This window comes from Montipora foliosa, unplaced genomic scaffold (assembly GCF_036669935.1).
Source record: "Montipora foliosa isolate CH-2021 unplaced genomic scaffold, ASM3666993v2 scaffold_263, whole genome shotgun sequence".
In the NCBI taxonomy this organism is placed as follows: Eukaryota; Metazoa; Cnidaria; class Anthozoa; order Scleractinia; family Acroporidae; genus Montipora; species Montipora foliosa.
This window is the reverse complement of record NW_027179565.1, coordinates 110,001-117,500: the sequence shown is the minus strand read 5'-3', so window position 1 is coordinate 117,500 and position 7,500 is coordinate 110,001.

Sequence of the window (7,500 nt, the reverse complement as noted above, 5' to 3'; positions counted from 1 at the left end):
TGCCTGTGTGAAAGCAATTCTGCATAGACAAAAACAAACGTTCATGTATTTAAAAGTCACAGTTATTAAGTTAAAGCAATTCCATAACAACCGTTGACGATTGCGAGGGTTAATTCAAAATGATTGTTTTAATCTATTCTATTTTATATCATTGGAAGTTTGTTAACACAGACCGAGAATCCCGTTTTCAGTAAACAGAAATTATTCTTAATTTTGGAGTCATGTTAGGAAAAGCTGACAAACGCCAGTTGATTACTTATTGAAGGTGTATAAAGTAAAATAACAAAGAGAAATTTTTGAAAACCCGATAGCAGTTTAATTAGCCGGTGTTAGTATACATTCGAGGAAATCACATCTTGGCAAGTTAAACTTGTAGAGCTCTTTTGAAAAAATATATTAAGCCGAACAAAAGAATTTGCAGGAGAGCTTAATAATAATAGTTTGAGGGAGCCAGAATAAATAAGTATTTGAGTTCGTCGCAGTCGTCAAGTCCAGTCCAGAAATGTTTCCGTTACCGCAGACTCCAATTTGAGCGCATCTTTTAAAACGTTTCCTTTGAGATTTTCAATCCTTTTGTTGTCTTCTTCGTGATATTTTATTAAGAGCTGAAGTGCATATGTCAAAGAACGGTGGAAAATTCAATCTCATTTTGACGAAGGCATAATATCAATCGCCTAATTTGAATTTAGTCATTCCACGAGATAAAAGGCCGGGTAAACTCAACTAAGAACTATTTTTAAAAAATCTTTAAATCGTACAGCGACTGTCTTAATGAAATAATGTTTTCGTCGCATATAGGAGCTAAGAAGGAAAATGATTTCACGTATTAACGAAGGACAATAGTTTGAGTGTGTGGTTTTTTTTTTTGGAGATTTGGACCCTTTGAAAATCGATCTCAACAAATAACACAAAAATTCTAGACACGCCGTCTCAGATGGTTTCAGGTTTAGCGTGGGCTTAGCATTCAAGATTGTAACAAAATCAAACGCGTGTAGTTTGTAAGCACATTTCACATATAGCCATTAAGGTAGCTTGTACACATTAAAGAATAAAAAACAAGAACGCTAAACTTTTTTTCGAAAAAAAACTCTAATTAAAAAAGTCAAACCTTCTTAAGACACGAAAACAGTCACAGTTTGACATAGATTTTAAAACTCCAATTACCATCAAGCGGAAAATTAAAAATTAACTTTGTCGAAGATGTTATTTTACTACGAAGTAATTAATTTTTTAGACATTTTCAAAGCTGAAATTTTTTTACCTTGCAACTGAGAAGCTACGTGTATTTTTTTGGGGACTCTCCACTGTAAAGCTCGAAGTGGAACTCTGTTGACAGCGCCTTTAAATGACACGGCGAGGTCTTAAGTTGCGTTCTTTTAAAGCCTGCGAAAACAATAAGACGCGCAATATACGGTGGTTGTGAATACCAGCTCGTTATCTGCATAAAAGGCATTAACAAAGCGCTTGCAAGTGTATGATCGAACTCAAATAAGGCTGCTCAGTGTTGAAACTGTAGTTTTTTTTCATATGTTATAAGATGTTTATCGATCCTTATCAGATCATCTGCTCAAAACAAACTCTGCGTTTGTTGCTAATGTGAAGAAAATAATACAATAAACTGGAAAGGAAATTGTTTATCTTTTGCATTTCATGTGTGGGGATTTCTGTGTAAAATCCGAAGAACTTCAAATTCCGTTTGACAAAAAAGAAACTTACGACCCTCGTACATTGTAAAAGACGCGTTTATTGGTAAAACCCGATTTCTTTATTTTTATATAGTTTCTTGACAAAAATCTTCTTTGGTTTATCTTGTGTAGTTTCGTTTTTCTTCGTTGCATTGATAGAAAGAAATCCTGATTTAACATGCCTTTTTGATCGGAAATTTCCTCCCGTGTTTCGAAAGTCCAGAGACACGTGTTGCGCATGCGTTATGCAACACAGCAAGCATCGTTTTTGTTCTCAGTTGGATCTTAAGTCGAGTTGTACGAGTGCTTCACAAGTGATAAAAGAATGGTTTTCTGAAAACTGGTGAGGTTGAGCAAGCTTAAAGAAACTGATTTGGAAGGGGGACACAGCCGGCTTGCTAGGCGACAAGCCGTCTTAAAACGACGGCTTTCGTTTTTTCAACTATTCAAGCCAATTAAAAAGATAAAAAACCTTGGACATACTCATTCTTTCTGTCGCATAAAATTCAAGAGACTTGGCTTGGTCGCGAGGATGTTTTGCTGTCGAATTTATGAAGCACAGAAGTTCTTTGTCACAGACAATGAACAAAATGGACAAATATTTAGAGAGAACGTAAAAAATCTGCACCAAACAATGACCGCCTTGACAAGGAGTTTGTGCCAATTTTTGAAATGACAATACGGAAATGTGAATGGAAATAATGAAATGCTCTTCAAATGAGCCTTGTCGAGAAAATCTTCCATGATTAACCCTGTGTGATCACAAAAATTGAAGTAAGTTGTTAACATATGCAAAAAAAAAAAAAAAAGGAAAGAGAAACCGTGTTCGAGTTTAGGACGGGATGTAGATAATTCTGCACCCATCGATTTTCTGCACGAGGGAAAAACATTAACCTGAGCACATCTGCATTACCCGATCACAACTGTATAACAATAAACAATCACTTATGCATGGATTGAAAAAAAGATCACTCTCCTTAGTCCATGTGCAAAATATCTCTTCAAAAAATCTGAGGGCAGGGTGTAGGTGACCTTGAAAGATAAACATATGGCTCACCATACAGAGGACAGATGCAGCCGTGTAGAAAGTAGTTCGGGGACATCCCTGGTCTGTTAGCAGACAAGCATTTGAGTGGATAAGCTTTACTGATTTAATAAACGCATAAATCTCAATGAGCCACATGTCCTCATAAAAGGGTTTTTGCATATCCATTTTAGACTCTTTGCAAATGAGAGATGCTGATTGTTTGGCCCGGTTTAATATGGCCAGAGCGGTGTCGTGGGTTGACCACAAGTAAGAGATATACGATCTGATTAATGGGGCTCTCCTTTTGACTGCTAATTATGTGATTCACAAAAAGCTACAATCCACGTGTACTTAAAGTGCTACTGTGATCAAATTTTTATCCCTTGAGTTTTTTGGTTTATCACATAGAGTACCATGAAACATTAAAAACGCTGTTTACCGTTTGGAAATATCTGCATTGGTTCCAGAGATATTTAAGTTTGAAAAATGTGTTAAATATGCAAATGAGAAGGCTAATGACGTCATTCACCCAACCCAGTAGAACATCAAGAATATAAATAGAGCTATCTCGGTCAATTTGCAACAGAGACCATTGAAACTTGGTGAGCTGATAGTTCTGAAGGCAACACACCTACGACTGTAAAGAAATTGGTTCCCATGGCAACTCACTCTTTTCCAGTCTCCTCCAACCTGATTTCAATATTTTGGTGATCTCAGGCTAGAAATACATTAACCAAGGCCACAAACTCGACCTAACATCTTTATATGCTGGCAGGATCATGCAGATGAGGCACCATTTGCAAATATCAAAACAGAACGCCAAAGGTGGTCTGCAAAGCTTTTAATATCAGGGAGGTCTGGAACCCAGTATGTTGCCATGGTAACAAAAATGGTATGCTCATATTGTGGAACACATTTACTAGAATCTTAGTGCAAAGAACCAAGTATTTCTGATACAAATTGGCTGAGATATCTTTCTCCATCATACTTGATCAAAATTTGGTAGGGTTTATGACGTCATCACTTGGCTAATTTGCATATTAAAAAAACTTGAATATCTCCAGAACAAAAAGAGATATTTGAAAATGGTAAACAGCATTCTTCTTCTCGTACAGACTACGTGTTTATGTGCCAAAATGGCATCGATAGGGAAGATTCAAATTTCGTCACAGTAGCACTTTAATAACTTATGAGTTTAACAATTATCTCGTAATTTGTGCAGCAACACACTCTGGCGCTCGAGACGTTGTACCAACCCCGTCAACGGTGGACAAGAATACTTTCGCAGGCAAGCCGGGAAGTTTGTAGAAGGAGACGTCAAGATTGGTTAAGGTGACAAACACGAAAGAATTTATTGACTGCAAAAAGGTGTATAGCATTTTGTAACCTCGGACAAGGGTCATCTTACAGCCGATCAGTTTAAAGGAAGAAAGAAAATTGTACCATCATTTTCTTATATTCAAGACGAACACACTTAGATAAGGGCATATAGTTCATTAACGTTCACATGGGTAGAGAAACAAGAGTACAGAAGCCTATTTCATCTTCAATCGGCAGATCTAAGGAGAAGCGTTTTCACAAATGGTCACTTAACATGGCTGACAAACAGGAAAAGCGATGACAGGTCTTGACAAAATAGCCCATTATTTTGAATACAGTAAGGATGAATAGCGATGTAATTTATATTACCCTCGCAATAGAACGACTGAGCACCTGAATTCGTTGGACACAAAACGGGTGCGATTTCGAAAATATACAAAGCGATCCATTTTCTGAGTGTTTCAGAAGAAAATATGACATTTTTTGTACCTTGGTTTCGTAACTACGAGCATCGTTTTAATAAAGTAGTCTTTTGTTTGTTCCATTAAATTAGCATTCATTACTTGCTCTCTATTTGAAAATCATGAACGGCAGCAGGGCTACAACTGAGCGACACCTTAGTCAAAGCAAAAAGCTTTTTTTTACGAAATAAATATCCACCTTTAGAAAAATAAATAATTTCCCGCTTAGACTAAAATGTCTTTAATGGATCTCATGTGTTTATTTTAAAAAAACCTCTTTCTGACATTTCTTGTTGGAAAGCTGACAGCGTAGCCAAAAGGAACAAAAAAAACAAGCTGGGAAATGGGACTCACTGTTTATGAAATGATGATTTTTGGGACCAAAGGGAGTGCTACCATAAACACGTTTCACGTGTTCGTGTAAAAGGCAGCGAGGAACTGTGTTAATAAACTATATTTGTTGAAACAAATATTTTCTTAGCGTGGCTAATCAAGAATTTTCTCCTTTTTCAAGAACAATAGGCTTAAGTTAATACTTATTTTCCTCGGTGTGATAAGCTCAGTTTTACAGCACAGCTAGATTAATATTTTGCAACCTTAGTGAAGAGTTAGATTACAAACGTTTGTCCCAAGTTTATCAGATGCCACATGCTAACTGGCCAATGCTGAAGAGCTTCATTGCCATGGAGGGCCGCACCTTTGGGCTGACGGGCTTAAGGTTTATTAAAACGGGCCACGAGTCAAAACAAAGCCTAAAATCAAAGTTTTACTACTGCTAAACAGTACACCTGCGTGTAGGTGCTTCTAGTTGTATCCTGGAGTCAAAAATCAGGTGTCGTCGTAGGATATCTTCGCACGTTTTCTCCGCTTTGCTCTCAAAAGGTGTCCATGGTATTTTCCACAAAGGTGTCCATTGGCAGTTTTCTCTAACCGCTCACGTACACTCAAACTGAGCCACCATTCTTACGAAAAAGAGGAAAGCAAATTAGAAGAAATTTTAAAATTAACTATACTAATGAAAGTTTATCATCGGTTTGATTGTAAAGGGGCCTTTTTCTCAATCTCTCTAAACGATCTTCGATTTTCATTCACCCACTGCTTATACGCCCAAATTCAGATCACATTTCGCCACTGAAAATAAGCACTTCTACCTATCGCTATTAACGTAAATTTTTTCGAAGTATAAGACATAGTTTGGTATTAGACTAGAGAAAAGGCACCGGCATAATTCGATATACTATCACCACATCGACGAATTAGACTCAGTCATCAGTGAACCTGTCAACTGGCAAAGGACAGACTACTGATTTCGACAATCTTGGGATCAGATGAAGCAACACCAATCTTAGAATGAAGCTCTTATCTCTGAATGCCCGAATTCAAGCTCAAATACTCCAAATTGAAATCACTAAGACTATGAAGTTGATCGTTCTTGATCGCTAGCTCAACAGATCTATTTAACTACAACATCCTTAATTGTTGGCATATTGTCTTATCTACTTAAAGTTTGCTGAAAACACGCTGTTTGCAGAGTGCCAATGTCACCGCTCTTTCCATTTCAGCGCCAGATTTTGCACCTCAAGAACAATATACACACATGCGTCTCAATAAACCGCCCCGTCACGAAATTTGCAAGCATCACCAAAGTGATGACCGTCGCCAGTTCATTAATTTTTGTCATCCAGAAGCGTTATCTGATTCATTATATTTAGGGTTCTTTAACATGAAAAACGTTTGCTTCTTATATTTATTTGACGAAAAGTTCCGAATACTTTTTAACTTGATGTTTGAGATGTATTTTTTGACTTTAGAAAAAGCTAAGGCTTAAGATTTGGGATAATTGTAGAACAAACATTTTTCACTGTAAATTGGATAATAAGCTTCCGCTATTGTTTGGCGTGAATGAGATCTGTCAGAATTCGAAATCTAGCCCGCATCAGAGTTACAAAACGCTTCTTAAAACACAAAAGAGTATAAATCTTCGACTGTCCATCAAAATCGACCGACAAACAGCCGTTAAAAGACTAACAAGAAATGTTTGTCGAGTCGCACATTATCACTAATGCTGGAAACAAAGGACGCCACGAATCGAACTCTGTCTCTTATAGAGGAAAGTAAATGAGCGAGAATTTGATGGGGTTGCGCAGACAATGAAGACTCAGAGCTTGAAATGGCAGAGTGGGCTACTAAACACCTGCGAATGAAGTACCTCACGTGCTTTCTAAACAGTTAAATAGTGTTAAGTTTCAAACTTGTTACCCGGAAACGAAAAATGTCGCTTCAATTTTGTTTCGCAAACAGCTGAATCTCTCCTCCGGCGAGGAATCCTCGATTTACTTTTAATTTCTTAGCATTTGTTCTTGTTTCTTTTGTACATTTCCTTAAAAAATAGCAGTTTGTTGACGAAATTTCATCTCCTACAAGTTCTAATTCTTTTTCGGGCTGACATAATTAAATTCGATTTTCTGCAAACCACGTGTTTGGGTCAAACTCACGCATGCTTGATGCTTCCGTTTGCGAGAAGCAGAGAATAATTTTAACGAGCTTTATTGAAGATAAAAGCCTTCAAAGCCACGCATGCAGGTTTACCTTCGGAATAACCTTTTTTTCGCATTAAAAAACGCCAGCATAACAGAACTAAAGAACTAGAACTGTAAATTACTTAACTGATCTATTTATGTTTTAACTCTTTTCGTAAACTATCTAACTCGATCAATATAAAATAGTGCTGCCATAGAAAACCCACTTAATTTGAGTATTCTAGAAAACCTGACGAGACATCCGATCGTGGACGGCGGCTAATATTGCACTGGGAAAGGTAGGTCTTCCACATTCCCGGCAAACGTGAATCAATTGAAAGCTTTGTGGAAGGCTACACTTATTTATCACATGATGAATACAAGCAAGGACAATTTAACGTAAAAACTGAAATCAATCACTTTTTCACCAGTGCTTAACATGAATGCAACTAAAGGAAATGCGTTCCCAGATCTTTCCAGGGCAAATG